The 16,744-nt window shown below is 39.7% G+C and overlaps 1 protein-coding gene across 6 annotated transcripts in view; it reads right to left on the bottom strand.

The window, feature by feature from the left end:
• KIAA0825 (KIAA0825 ortholog) overlaps positions 1-16,744 on the bottom strand; it is a 264,884-nt gene that overhangs the window by 215,790 nt on the left and 32,350 nt on the right. The window lies entirely within an intron of this gene.

Here is a 16,744-nt window from a genome sequence, read left to right on the forward strand (position 1 = left end):
AAAGCATGGAGCAGCTGATGATGCAATGGGTTAGCTTCAGACTACTTCTTTTACAGAATAAAGAGGTTTTCCCATTAACTAAAGTTGGGCCGTATCCACGGGATAGGGCCTAACTTGCTGATCAGTGGGGGTCTCAGTGCTGAGACGCCTCAGATCGCGAAAAAAGTCCGTTCGACCCCTCGTCGCTCTGTTAGGCTAATCGAGCAGACAGCCACACATGACTGTTCTGCTCTATGGAGCTGATGGATATCGCAATTTGCGGTGCTCGGCAATTTCGGTCAGCTCCATAGAGATTAATGGAGCAGACGGCAGTTCATGACTGTTCTGCTCCATTCTGTTCCGCTGGACCCCTATTTTTAAGGATCTGTGGGTGTCTCAGCAGTGAGACCCCCACTAATCAGCAAGTTAGGCCCTATCTTAAGGAATCGGGCCTAAATTTAGTTTATGGGAAAACCCCGTTAAGGGCGTTTCCCAGAGAAATACAAAATGCAGTAGTTCACTGCTAAATACTGATATAAGCCCATCGGTTTAGCATTGCTGTTTCTCTGGAATGAAAAAAGAGCCTTTCCCAGGCCCCAGAAGGGTTGCAATTCCATTTATTGAAGTTCTTTTCATTGTGCCTCCATCTACCCTCCCATGTAGAGCCTCACGAGCAGGGTTCTCCTACGTGTCTCCTGATCACTGTAGTTTTGTATTTGTACTTTCATTTAATCTTGTCTTAATGTAACGTATGTGAACCCCTTACTGACTGTACAGCTCCATGGAATTAATGGTGCTCCATAAATAAATAATAATAATAATTTTTTCTTCCAGATCACTACATCATGTGATATGGGCTGGATTCACACTTATGTACTGAAAAGAACCAGACCCTGAGTCACTCCATGGTGTCCCCAGCTGCCCCCCATGGTGTCCCTATTTCTGTGTGCACAGTAAGGAAGAAAATGAAGCATCAACCATTGTGTAAAGGTTTACATCTGGGACGTGTATGAAATATTTACAGGATGCAGTGCACATAAATTCCTATACAAGCACCACCTGGCACATCATGAACACAGATACTTTACTGTAATTCTCTACTTCTAGGAAAAAAATATTACTATACAAAGAATCTGATGGAGCCTGTCACAACTGTTGATTACCGTATTTTCTGGACTATAAGACGCACTTTTTAGCAAGAAAAAAAAAAGTGCCTACGTTTTATAGACCAGAGGTCAGGAGGATCCAGCATTGCCAGACCCTCCTGACTGCTGTAAGGGAAATCGGGTGATGCCCTGATATAGAGCTGAACCCGATCTCCCAGAGCCTCCGTACTGCTCTTTCTACAGGTACAGGACCTGCGGTGATGTCAGAATCATGTGACTGATCACATGCTTCTTACATCACCACAGGTCTCATACTGCCATGCTGCCCTGGGCAAGGGTAAGAAGAAGGGGAATGGGGTAAGTATGTGTGTGTGTGTGTGTGTGGTTCTGTGTGTTTGTATAGCTGGGCTGAGTATGTATATCTGAGCTGTGTGTGTATGTGGATGAATGATGCAATGCTGAGTGTGTATGTGGATGGATAATACAGAGCTGAGTGTGTATGTGGATGGATGATGCAGGCTGAGTGTGTATGTGGATGGATGATACAGAACTGAACGTGTATGTGGATGGATGATGCACAGCTGTCTGTGTATGCTGTGCTTTAGTGCGACCAACAGGGATATTTTAATTGGTGTAAAATATATTTTTCCTAAATCTGGGGTGCGTCCTATAGTAAGAAGTCACTGTAGCCATTAATAGAAATAAAAGGCCATTAATGTAGTGGCCACCCGTCTAGGTCTCCAAGTCACTCTTACCACACTCAGTGGTGACAGGGGTTGTGTAATATTCCAACTGTTATAAACAACAGCACCTCTACTGACTAACTCTCAGTTCATGTGAGATAAACCTGAGCGTGAGAATAAACGCTTTACCTATAGCCCTAAATCCACAACCCTGGGCGCTGGCAACCTGTATGCCACAGCATATATCAATACTAAACTGTTCATTATAGGCCCAGTAAACTGTGTCACACTGTGTTTATAAATCACCTCTACTTTCATGGAGCACCGGGTAGCAAAGCTACCACTATTTTATATAGGAATAATAAAAGTGACGTTTTATAATTGTTTTTTGTCCGGATATGGGTACCTTTTCTGCCAATGGCAGCTTTGTAAAACTAGATTAATACTCCCTGCCGTGACATATGGTCCGTTTTTTCTGTATAAAACTATAGTAAGTAGCGTCTTATAGTCCGAAAAATACGGTACTATGTGTCTCTGCATGTAATTGAGAAAACTCAAAATAGCAAAAAAGGGATCTCATATGCTTATACCACAATTCTCAGATGGCTTTGTACTATATAAAAGTGTAACAACCTACTGCATGAGCCCTTAAATGTTTATAGTTTAGTTTTTTCTCTAAAAAACTAAAAAAAATTCATCTGGAATTATTTTCAGATATATTAGAAGGAAAATATGTAATTTAGTTATTAACATTTCTGCTCATTCTGGCCTTAGGAGATGATCAACTGATTTGGACTGCTCACCAACTAATTACGCATGCATAATACAGCCGGCTAATTATCCCACATCAAGTCACTAGGCTTTGTGTACGTCATGCGCTGATGTATCGGGAGCTGCCTTTCAATGTAGCACTGAGGCAAAGTTTTCCTTGTGCCATCCTGGAAGATGTATTTCCTTACAAGAATCCCCCGTGGAGAATTCATGATCTTGGGGTACATTCAGACGGCCGTCTATGGGGATGTATATACGGGCGCAAATTTGCGGCCGCATATACGTCCCCATAGATGGCAATGGTGGCCTGGCGGCCGTACGCATATGTGGCATCGTTATGCTCCGCACACCGTGAAAAGATAGAGCATGCTCTCTTTCCCAGTGAGTGCGGTGGTGCGCCACTGTTCTCTATGGAGGGGGAGGGGTCAACTCCTCCTCCTCTCCAGCGCACAGCTGTAGGTCCAGCTGGCTGCGGCCGGGAGGGCATACGGCTGTCTGAATGCACCCTTTAGAGTCTCTATACATCGCCACAAAGGTGGCCTGCAAAGGCTAAATCTCCATTGTTGTTTAATCAAAACTTCTTTCATTTTTTTATTTTAAATCTCCATTTAGTTTCCTCCAAGACCTACATAATATAGAGGTGGATATCATTCACCAACATATTTAAACAGCTGGATGCATCCAATTTTAAGTGTCTAAAATAGTGCCCTAAAGGATCACCCACATGACTTATAATAATAATATTCTTTTATTTATATAGCGCACACAGATTACGCAGCGCTGCACAGAGTTTGCCAAATCAGTCCCTGTCCCCATGGGGATCACAATCTAATCAACCTAGCAGTATGTTTTGGAGTGTGGGAGGAGACCGGGCAAACCCACACAAACCCAGAGAGAACATACAAACTCTTTGCAGATGTTGACCCTGGAACTTGAACCAAGGTCCCCAGCGCTGCAAGGTTGTAATGCTAACCACTAAGTCGACTTGTACAAAGAAATAGAATAGCAATTTAAATTAGTTGATTGTATTGTATTTGCAATGTGTAAGGTTTCTTTTGATAGATATGAATGGATCAAGAGATAACATACCAAGTTAGATATAAAGTAGATGATATCCTGGGCGAAAAACATTCTATGGCAATAAGGACTTAAAGCATGACCCCATTTGGACCCAGTCACCAACCAATAAACTGTTTGATCTCTCAAATGATGAAATGATGACAACGTTTTTCACTCAGTTACCAGTAGACAGGAACCTCAAGTGGTCATGTGATGTCACACAGGTTCACAGCTCTGATTACTCTCTGTGATATAACGAGCCGTGCAACTGTGTGACATCACATGACTATGGACAGTAAGTAAACAATGAAGCTATTGAATCTATAAAATGACAGCAAGCAGAGATCTAGAAAACCATGTGGAATTGATAGAGAAAGTGTATTGGAAAGCTGTATAACTTTTCATTACACAAACCATATCAATTATTTGCTGAAAGTGTCCAACCCCTGTAAATAAAGTTGAAGGGTGAGCAGTCCAGGGAGATACTCTGCAGCTGAAATATCGACTGTCACAGAAAAAGTCGATGTTCTTTTTATTGTAAATGTGAAAGTTTTTTAATCATCCGTCACACTGGAAATAAAAACAATTGTATTAGTTTCCCTCGGACACTACTAACACATTTTTATTATCTGGATGACGAGACGTCCTGCACCAGAGGAGTCATGTGTAGGAGCAGAAATTTTTGATGGAAAACACTGGCATAATCAAAAGGCTTCTGCACGCCTTAAGGAATCCAATTTAAGATTAAATTCTCTAAGTACATTTGTAGACACTACTTCATCTTGAAGCAAATTCCAAAGTCTGATTACTTTTTTGGGAGAGGAAAAGCTTTCTTGTTAGAAAGTTGAACCTTTGCTTGACCCACAATACGTTAGATATCTTCCTTTTCTTAGATTTCGGTTCCGCACTAACAAGACCTCATTTGTTTTCCTGTATTCACAATTTATATTTATACACTAAAACCCATACGCTGTCTCCGGGTTTTATTTTCTTCTAAATGAAACCTGGTTATTCAGGTTAAAAACAATTCAGGGGTCATCTGTTCCCTGGACCTATACAATTATAATTTGTCCGGAGCTGTGTTCGATATCATTTGTAGTGAGGATATGGCAACTAGTAATATCACACAATACATTTACACAGCGCTGGTATATTCCGTTTCCTGGCATTGCCCACAACAACTGCAACATACTAGAAAATGATTGCAAGACCACAGAGGGCAATAAGGAAAGTACAGTGATGGAATTGAATCCACCATCGCTTCTACTAATACAGTTTTATAGCTATTGTTCGATTATCATCCCTATAATGAGTTGTAGTTCCATCGCAGCCTTAGGGCCAAATGCGTTCTTCCTCTCATTAAAAACTACGCAGTTTGGCTCAAAACAGTAACTATAGTGATATCCCTTTTATTATTTGGTAATGTAGTATAAATGTTGGCGATTTGAAAGGACAGAATGATCTCTGATGTATTTCGTTCACTTACAAGTAATATTACCAACATGCCGAAATCATGAAGCCAACTTCAACACAATTTCATTTAGAAAGAATTCATCTAAGAATGAATCCCCCATCTACTTTGGACCATGTTCATGTATCCGTTTTTTTTTGGTTCTCTTACTCATATGTTAGATTGAGTCCTGTGTGAACTGTACGTGCCGATTTTGTTGCACACTATGGGGCAAATTTACTTACCTGGGCCTGATTTGGACGGTCCAACGAAGATGAAGTCCGGCACAATTTACAAAACTTGTGCGCCCAAGTTCCTGCATCCGTCGCTTCCCCGCCGAGGTCCACCAGAGTGTGCTTGCAAGTGCGTATCTTGCGACACAATTCGAAATGTTAAATCCTGCGCGTAGTCCGTATCCGTCGAGTTGTCCTGCGACCACGCCCCCCGATTTGCGTTGCGTGCAAACTGGCGCCGATGCACCAAAATCCGATCGCGTGAGCCAGAAACCCCTGTTAAATGCGGCGCAAAATTGTCGGGAAACCCAAGGAAAATGCGCTCCGCGGACCCTTAGTAAATTAGCCCCATTGTCTCACCAATTTCCCTAAATAAAATTTATTGTTGAAAAAAGGAAAAAAGTAGGATTGCCCTTGTGGGGGCACCATTCAGAAAGAATAGTTCAGACTCTGCAAGTTTCTCCTCTAATTCTCTTTAAGCAACACTTACTCATAGACCCTGGCACCATGACTGTGGTTCACTTCTTATATTTGTATTCCATAGCCTCCTTCCTTCTAATATCATTAATATCTACTATATTATGCTAATTAGCTAGAAGGGGGACACTGGGGGTGTTACCAAAGCCCCTCAGTGCTGTAGCTTCACTGACTGTTACACTGTGCGGGAGAACTTTCCTGTCCCATTGTGCACTGTATCCTACTCTGATGCATTGAGAATACATCAGGTAGAGTGAATGAGGAAGCCTAATTGCCTGTGAAGCTTGGAAAGACACTGGTAACAGTCCCCAGGTGTTAGGCTTAAAAGTTGATAAAATAGTAAAAAAAAATATATATTTTTTTTTTATTACATTTTATAATCCTTTTACCAAAGTTGATACCTGGCAGTCAGGGGTTAAAACTGGAGGAGCCACTGACTAGGCACGCTACCACAATAGCCAAAAAGTCTTTGGAACAGTGACTAATGACTTGTTGATTTTTTTATATCTTAACTATTTTTATCTGAATAATATAGCGATAACCTAAAACAGATATTAAAATAGGGTTTGGCTTTTGATGCTACAAATTTTGATATATCACGTGTCTGTTTTAGGGTAACTGGATGTTGCACAGAGTGACGTTAATGATCGAAGTAGCAAACACATTTTTGGGTATATTATATATATATATATATATATATATATATATATATATATATATATATATATATATACATACACATACACATATACCCTATCTTTCCGACTATAAGGCACCCACAAAAAATCCTTTGATTTTCTTGTAAATCAAAGGAATGCCTTATAGTCCAGTACACCTTATATATGAACCGTTCTTACAGACAACAGCTGCCTTGAACTGTGCACAGGTCTGCCCCCTGCTGGTCATTCATCCTTATAATGAGGTGCGCCCTATAATCCGATGCGCCTTATATATGAACCTAGATATTTTTAGCAGGCATTTATTGATGGTGCGCCTTATACTCCGGTGCGACTTATAGTCCAAAAAATACTGTATATTTTTTTTAATTGTTTTACTTTTTTTTCTTTAATTTTTATTTTTACTTTCTGTCTCATTTCTGGGAAATTTACTCTTTCAGGTTTTTAAATTTTTTTATTTTTAACATTCATCTTTTCCACTGTAACTGGGGCTACTGTTACAGATGAAAACTACTTCTTTAGTGACTTTTGTCACTATTTGGTCGGTTTCGAGGACCTTTTGGGGCTTTTCTTTGCACAGCACCCGATTGAGCACTTTGCAGGAGACAAGACAGTCATTTTTAACCGCTGTTGTTTCCCCATGGATCCCATTCAGCTGCTTTAAGGACCCAGACAACTAGCTGCATTTCTACAGTGGACGGTCCAGAATCAGTAAATAACAAAAAGTTACTGCAAAACTAAACTTACCAATTATTTGACACATTGTTAGTGATGTTTGTTGCTAAATTCCGGTATTTACGACTGCAGCAAAGCTATTTTTGGCATTTTAGATAACTGAAAAATAGCAGATGGGAGAACTGTATACATGTAAGTCAAGGGAATGGATTACCCTCAGTTCTGTTTTTTATACAATTACGGAATAGAGCAATGGAAACCAACAGCAGTAATACAAAGCTTATACGTTTATGTTTGTCTTTTACTTTTTGTAACAACAAAACACAAGAGTTCTATTTGAGCCAATATATTTTTTTTTAGCAGAGCTTTGTGTTTCATACTGACTGACGCTTAATGCCACTATTTTCCGTTTTGCATACCACCCACCAATTGTTTGCACGCCGACAGCTTGATGCATCCCATTTGTTCAGAGTGCCCTAAAAAATTGTGTTTGTGGTACAAAAATATTTGCATTCAGGATCTCTTCTGTAACGTGTTCAATTTCCGATTAGGACGCCATCAATCAATTGAAAGGACACTGCCAATTAATTTGGAAACCACTTAACAGAAAAGTGATGATATAGAATTTTGTGGAAAAAAAAAATGTTGGAGCATCATCCATTCCCAACCACTTTAGCCAAGGCTAGTATTAAATCTGCAAGCCAGTGAATTCAAATCATGTTAACCACTGTGCCATATCGGCCTCTTTCCTTGCAATTAAGAGTCAAGAATGTGCGTTTCCATGGAGAACGGTCCATTTTCCAGACTCCAGAGTTCAGCGTTGCGTGTGCACTCAGCAAATAAGGTGTTAAGTATGTAATATGTTTGACCCCTTCAAAGTAGAAGTGGGCTGCAAAGCATTACCCCTGCATTCAAGTGGATAATGGCTTTCTAGTGGTTGTAGAACTCCACATGATATGCCATGACAGCACATATCAAACTGGTTCGTCTGAGTAGTGCAAGAATCCCCCATTCCACCGCAGATATTTCTGTGTCTTATATGCAACTTGGCGATATCTGAAAAAACATTGTGCATCTAAATGTACTTGGGGGGGGGGGGGGTGTAAAAAAAAAGAAAAGAAATAAAGGTTAATTAATCGAATAAAAACAACCATAAATGCCAAGTTGCGAACAATAAAACGTGGCGGAAAAAATGTAACTTCGGTCGGACTACAATTGAAAAGGAGGCTGTTTAATAAAAGAAAAGCAATTTAACTGGCCTATTTTGAATTTCAAGACATTAAGGGGTACATTTCCCAAGCAGTGCATGGGGAGTTACGTGCACAAATCCCATTAACATTAATGTGTTCCTTTGCTCTCGATGATATTAAGTTTTAAGTGATGCTATAACTATTATAACAATCCTTTGTGACAGCATTCATCTGTACAGTGTATATCCTGAATATGCCTGGTTACACAAGATACTATCTCACATCTAATGATACGCTGGCTTCTAGAGGAGATAATAACTAACAGACTCACACTGTTTCGGGCACATTTCTCTGCCGTTCCAACCCCCCTCCCCTTCTTCTTCAGATTCCATATTTCACATAATCTGCATAGCTTGGTCTAATCGCCACCCGCCCCCCCCCCCCAAAAAAAAAACGATAAAAAGCCACCTTAATATTTCAGCGAACCAGCTGTAATCCGACAAACGAAATTATTACCGAAGGTGCCAGCAGTTTTCTACACACAGTACTTAAGATAATTATAAAAAATCATCTTCATTACGGCGTGCAAGCAAATTTTTAACAGTTTCATTTGGACGGGTTACAAAATACGTTCAAATTGCGTCGATATAATTACTGCGAGTCTTTGAAGCAATAAACTCTTCCCCAACCAAATCCCTTTGACCCTGTTAATGTCTGTTCCTTGTTAATCTAAGGCAAACATTGTTTGTAGCGAAGCGTTTTTTCTCGAATATGATAAAAAGAAAAGAATTCCCTTAGCTGTTGTTATTGATTCCAGCGTTTACCGGCTGAGCGTTAAGTGCCGTTTACAAAACAGAACAGATGCAGATGCTGACAGAAAGGTAAACAATTGGCGTGTGGCTCGCTGCCAGACATGGAGGCGATATATTAAACTCCAAGTGAAGCACATTTCCCCTATGGATTACACTTATTGCCACTTCATTTCCTATGTGCTCCGTCTCTCTAGTGCTGTGCCTAGTGCTAAGCTATTTCCAGTCCTTTGCTGACCCCCGAGGCCCGGTGCTACCTCACACAGCCATTAGTGAAGGGAATTGCATGTGTCTGACACAGGCTGAAACCAATTATTAGATATTTTCTTCAGAATGATGCCCAACTCTGTTGGGAATGAGCAATCATGAAATAATTTACCTCCTGATTTAATTTTTTCCTGCACAAATTAGTTGTAGTAAGAGGCAAGGCTGTACACAGCTACTTGTGACACGGTGTATCTCCGTCTTAGAAAGCTTATACTTGAGACTTAAAGAAGGAGGGGGGGTAAAGCGCGGGGTTGGAGAGGGGTTGAATAGGATGGGGAATCCTGCTGAAAAGGGAAAACCATGGAGAAGTTTATCAGATATACTGATCACAAGTGCTCCTGGATGATTAGAAATGACAGGGCCATAAAGAGATATGGGAGAGGGGGGAGTCAACCCCTTACCAGGGTCTCGTGTTTTCCACACCTTTCTGTCATCCAATTTACTTCAACTGTGTGAGGCTTTTAATGCCACAAATGTCTGTCGAGAAGAGGACGGATGAGCATGACAAAGACACGACGGAAAAAAATAATATTGTTGTGTTTATTACTTTCTGTCTTGTCATTAAAAAATGCCTCCCTATTTATGGTTATGGTAGATTGAGGTTGGAAGATCTCAGAGCGGCACAATCCAAGGTGTGATCGTAATTACTCATTAGAGAGTCCATCAGAACGTCTAGAGCAGTGATGGCTAACCTATGGCACTGGTGCCAGAGGTGGCACTCGGAGCCCTTTCTGTGGGCACTCAGGCCATCACCAGAGATGACTCCAGGTATCATCCTGCAGTCCCAGACAGCCCAAAATTGGCTATGCACAGAGCTATTTTAAAGTGACAGCGCTGCCTGGGACTATTTTCTGCTTTATTGGTGTCCTCGGGGTGCTGGTATCAACGTAAACTGTGACAGAGAAGGGAGTAAAATTCATAAATTTAATTTCTGTGTTGGCACTCTGCGATAAATTAGCGGGTCATTGTTGTAGTTTGGGCACTCGGTCTCTAAAAGGTTTGCCATCACTGGTCTAGAGGATCGATGGCTTAGTAGGTAGCAGATCGTTGCCTAGCAGACAGCACCACTAATACTTCCTACTTAACAGAGCATAGGCTGGCCTACAAACACAGATCAATACAGTCATCCTATCCTACTATGGGATAAGCTTGTAGCACAGCAAGGAAATTCAGAAGGCCCAGACAAGATTTCAGTGGAGTAGCAGTTTCCTAAAATAAAGAGAAATTCCTTCCTGAAAATCTACATGTAATTTAGGTTTATTGTTCTGGTTTTTAATTTTTTTTATATTCCTAAAATTTTACTAAAAACATTGAGTAAACAATCTCCAAGTAACATAAGGTCCTACCACATTTTAAATTGTTGGCACTTTGCCTACTTATATTGTCAGTACATTAGTACTTTGGGGGGTATTGGTTTTCTCGCTAATGGCACCATGTGGACTCAGCTTCCTTTTGGTCATGGTGGGGAACCTATGGCTTGAGGGCCCGGTACATGGTGATCTCTCCAAGAGAGCTTGTCCAAACAACTCATATCATCTCCTCTCCTGTCTGATTTTGAGATATAGGGGCAGATTTATCAGATTTATCACTAGAAATATTCTGATTTTCAGACAGCTTGATAAATCTGCCCCATAATGCCAAAAATCACAAACTGCAATATAAGTTCATCCAATAAAGAGTTATCTGGTTAAGAAACGGAAACAAAACTGATCCATTCCCAATGGATATGCAACAGACACCTGTGAGAATAAGTCTTTAGTGTTTTATGTGACAGAGGAATAAAAGAGGATAAGTAGTAAAAACAGGAAATTGAGGAGCCATTTTTTCTTCACCACAATCGGGCGAGAATATGTCAATGGATTGCATTTGGTGTGAACTTTTACACATAGGGGAAAATTCATTGAGACTGATATTTTAAAATTCCCCTCATCAGCTGAAGCGTTTTAGTAAATTGTGTTAAATTTCTGGCAGTTTTCTGCAATAGCCTCTGCGATGGTTAGGAAAAGCCAAAAAGCTGCGGTTGGCGGGCGGTTTATGTGCCTTCTGCAACAATTTTTGAAATAAATCTCCCATAGTCTATTCTAGTTTTTAGACATGTAGCGTTTGGTCTTTAGTAAATTTTTACAACAAAAAAACTTGCAATCAGCTCCAAGTATTTTTCTACGCCTGGTAAGGGGCAGCCGAAGACCTGCACCAAAATTTGCTACTTTAAAAAAAAAAAAAGGTGCCGCTTTTACACCTGGATTCAGGTGATAACTCAGGTTGGACTGCAGAAACTGTCTTAAGAACGGTCTTAAGTGAAAGAAAAGTCATTAATGTGCAAATGCACCATGAAAAGTCACAAAAAAATAAAGAAAAGGGCAATCCAACAGTTTCATACATGTGCCCGGTTTATTACAAATATGAAACAATTACTAGAAATATTTGGAGAAACCATAAATACCAAAACAAAAAAGGTTTACAGAACAATTTCAGCAGAAACTTGGAGTGAGTATTGTACAACACAAGAAGTGATACTGCAAAACATCTTTTTCCAGAGAAGGGTACTGTAAATGGAGTTTTGCAAATTATGCCTTTTTTACAAACTTGGGCTGCATTCACACGATGTATACCCACCGTATCGTAGCATGGCGGGCTCGCGTCCTCGCCGGGGAGAGGACGACGGCTCACCCCCGCCGCTCTCCATAGTGATATATTGTGCTCGTTTGAGCCCATTCTTGTCTATTGGGGATGTACATATGGTGTATATATGTCAGCCGTATATACGTCCCCAATACGGCATTGTGAATGTAGCCTTCATTTGTAGCAGTTGTGGCCTGAAGTCCTACAAACCTCATAACGTTCTTTAGCTTTAGGATTGAATATATAGGGTACATAAAAGGAATAAATAACGGCGTGTCCACCTGAGATGTAAATACTGCAGATTTGCAACAGCGGGTTTCCATGCTCAATTTTGCTAAAAAGTCTCATCAGCACAGTATTTTAATCACCGCATATTATTATATAATGGGGGGGAGGTGGGGGGGCACTGCAGCTTTCACCTTCTCAGCACAAAGGGTTAAAATAGCAGAATAGCTGCAGTAATTACCCACTAATTTTTGCAGTGAAGGAATTCAGTCATGTGTAAAGCTGTTGTCAGAAAGTTAGTTTTTCAATGAAGCTGCACATTATATGGTCAAGAAACTTCTCTTATGTTTGGAAGGTTTACAGAATTTATAATTGGATTATCCCTTACATACACATAGGTAATCTAATAGTGACCCTAGTAATTTTATTACGACTGACTTTTATGTAATAATTACATATTTTTCTATAATTAATGAATCATCTTAGCCTCTCACACAGATGTTTCTTGTTGGAGTAATGCTCAGTACAGATGCAAACTATTTTATACTCCCTGGATTCAATTTCTATCATGTATTTTCTGTATCCCGAATTATAATTTTTTGCAGTTCTAATAGCTGCAGTACCCCGCATTGCCTGGGACAGTAATGGTCTACTTTTAGTTACAATAAAATAGAATGGGTTAACAAAAAATATTTTGCACGTATAAATCACAAACTGAAGACAGAAATTTGCTCTGCTCCCTTATCCCCTTGTAGATGCGCTGTTTCTCCTGGCGGGGAAACTATTTTGCCATGTGTCCACAATGTCAAACACATCCCACCCTGCACCCAAGTTATACCAGGAATGGGTGGAGTGTTACTGTACACATCCCCTGCAGACATCACTTGCTGACACCCATAGCATTCAAATCATGAGTTACCAACCTTGGAATAAATAGTTAGTGTCTTTTTTCTCATCCCTTAGAGCAAAGGATTATGGGAGAGAATTCAAGAAGTACTTGAAGATATGAGATTGCAGCTGTAGATGTTACAGGAGTATCACAGATGATATAAGATTAGATTGATACTCCAGTCAAATCCAGATAGATGATTGTAGCTCTGGTTGTGACTGGAGTATCAAAGATGATCTAATTCCTCTACAACAATGTTGGCTAAGTATCACAATCAAAATCATATTAACTCACACATAAGCGGTCTTTGCCTATGGCAATCAATCAGAGCTCATATTAGTAACCTGTAGCAAAAAAAAAACTGAGCTGTGATTGGTTGCTATATGCAACCTGATGAATATCCAGGCTAACCTCCATACTAGCCAACAGACAATGGAGTAATTTAACAAATGACAGTGCACCATGCTAAAACATGATAAAAGCTCTGTCTCCCCACCGTGCTAGATAAGTCAGTAGGCTTGTTTAGCGGACGTACATACATACACTCTGCTTTATATAAGATTTTAATTGTAATCCACTGGAAGCCATAATGGTTAAAAAATGATATCTCTTGCATTGAAATGAAGAGATGCCTAAATCATTGAAAGGAATATGCCATAACACATAAAAGAGCTGTGAGGGGGTAAAGACAGTTTTCACCCAAATACATTTTAAGTCAGTGTAAATAGCAACAGGAGACTTTGGCAAGCCAGACCCACCACTTAACCATCTAATGTGTACATACTTGTACTTTTCTGGATTTTGCATGGAGTTGAGATACAACTGTGTGCATGAGCCCTAATATGTGAATACAGGCTTTAAAGGAAACCTATTGTGTTTAGACACTTAGACAATTTAGGACTAGTAAAACGAAGGCAGCATGGCAGACAGGCTGTAACCTGGAAAGATCATTCAACACAATACACTTTGATAAATGTAATACAATTTTACTTTGCACTGCCTGACTTATAGAGACTTTTAATACATCTCCTCCAATGAATAGGTGTGGCATTATTATAAAGATTATAACGAAAACGCATACCCATTGTTTTAGTATTTTCATTTTTCTTGTTCAAAATCTTTTATTAGGTCAATTTCTGCTGACAGGTTCCTTTTATAGTATTACCAGTATGTCGTCAACCAGCTAAACAGATTCTCGATCATTTTTTTTTTCATGGCCCAGCATAGTGACATCATCAGAAAATCAACTTTGAAGTCAGGAAATAACTGGTTGTGTAATTAAACACAGAAGTCAAGTCCCCCCAACCTCTGAACACCTCCTGCCAATCAGGAGATCTGCTCAATGATGCCAATGGAGGACCTTCAATTACAGTGAAGGGGGCATTCTGAAGTAGGGTGTGCTTGACTTCAGTGTTAATCTTTCCGCCTCCTTGACTTCATAAAAGCTATTTACACCTTACTTCAAAGTTGATTTTCTGGATAATGTCACTAAACCAGACCAGTAACATGATCTAGAAGCTCATCAGCTGCTTAACAAGATACTGGTAGTGGTTCATTCAGCCAATTTCTGATGACAGTTTCCCTTTTAATGTACCAACACAAATATAGATACTGGGGGAGATTTGTTCTAGTTGCCTATGTCAACCAGAGCTCAGCTTTTATCCTCCAACAGTTGTTTATAAAATGAAAGCTGAGCTCTGATTGGTTTCCATAGGCAACTAGAACAGTTTCACTCTCTCTTCTGCAAAATCTCCCCCAAATGTGTAAATCTTTGGCATCTATCAGTAGAATTGGGCACCATGCAAAGTGTGAATGATTCCCACCCATGAAATACAATTACCATATATACTTGAATATAAGCCTAGTTTTTCAGCACAAAAAATGTGCTGAAAACCCAAAGTCAGCTTATACTCAAGTAAAACAAATATCAAAACTCACCTTTCTGGCTTCCCCCACTGCTGGCTATATACTGGGGCAGGGGGCTGGCTATATACTGGGGCAGGGGGCTGGCTATATACTGGGGGATATGGGCTGGCAGGCTATATACTGGGGGGCAGGTGCTGGCTATATACTATGGGGCAGGGTCCGGCAGGCTATATACTGGGGAGGCTGTGACCAATGCATTTCCCACCCTCGGCTTATACTCGAGTCAATAGGTTTTCCCAGGTTTTTGTGGTAAAATTAGGGGCCTCGGCTTATACTTGGGTCAGCTTATACTCGAGTATATACAGTAAATAAAATTGCAGAGGACCTAACACATCAGCCTAACCCTCCGATACACTAAAGTCCTCCCGAATCCCAGGCCCCTTCATCTCTACATGACTTATTGCCGATTACCCACGACGCATCTCCTACTTGTTTAGTTTGAGATTTGTAGACAGCTGAAGCCATGTCTTCTGTCTGTAAGGTTTATCTAGTATAATAATACATTTTCATTTGATAGGACTCCAATCCGCTACAGAAAGGTATAAATATTATGTGACATGAGGACTGTGAAACCTATTAGTTCCTCCAGCGAAGGGAGAAAAAAAAATAATAATAATTTGCTGCTGCTGCATTCAATATAGATTGAGTTGTATGTAGCCTACAATGAATTACTCAGAAATTATTTTGTCAGGTGGTTCACTGACATTATAAAACATAAAAGTGATGCTCAAGTGGTTTGAGTGCTGTCAAAAAAAACAAACAGGATGGAATTATTTCCTGCCAATCCACTTGTGTCCTATTTATTATTCGGAATGATATACAGTATGTTTGTTAATCCTGATTTTTTATTAACTCATTTCTCTTTCTCTTTCCAGCTTGTATTTCAGACTAATTGGGTTCATATAAAAAGTCAAATAAAAGAAGCTTTCCAGCGAACAGCAAAGCGGAGTGAAAGTTGGAGAGAGACAGAAATATTTCTACAAGTGTGAATTATGAAGTGGCGCTATCACCCCCAGGGCAAAAGGATTTATAACTTGAGCATCTCTGTGAAATTATAATATTGTAATAAGGTATGAATCTCCTTGCTGGGTTCTCAAATAGGTTTATCTTTATTGCAAAAAATACATCAAAATAATGGGTTAGAAACAAAGTAAATGACCCACAATAGGATCCCAAAATTTTCACGTCTACCAATACTCTGCTCAAAATGGATTTTCTGTCTGGTTGAGGGTAATGATAAGGTCACTGTCCACCCCGGAAACTGCTGATTATGTAGAAAAATAAATATAATTAGAACCGGCTTAGAAGATGCTTATTCAGGACATCTGAATATATTGCAGCCCTCAACACTCTACATTTTCTACATTAAATTCTTTAAATTGAGGGCAAAGATTTTCTGCAGAATTAATTTTTCTAATTTATTGAGGGTTTATTTTTTTTTAGCGTTTTTTTTACGATTTATATGTTTATGGTTTTCATTTCTTTCTCTTTTTATAAAGTGTTAATTGTATATGCACAACTGCATTTCCCTGAAACATTACTTCTTGCAAACCTAGTTCCTCCGTCAATGTCCTAAAAATAATTTTTAAAAAAGTAAAAATCGTTACCACACACACAAGGAGATGTTTGTTTAATATCAAAACACACTTCTCATCTGGCAATAAATCCAGAGAGATTTTTACCAAGTTTGCTATCCTGATCCCTTC

This window comes from Engystomops pustulosus, chromosome 1 (genome assembly GCF_040894005.1).
Source record: "Engystomops pustulosus chromosome 1, aEngPut4.maternal, whole genome shotgun sequence".
Taxonomy (NCBI): domain Eukaryota; kingdom Metazoa; phylum Chordata; class Amphibia; order Anura; family Leptodactylidae; genus Engystomops; species Engystomops pustulosus.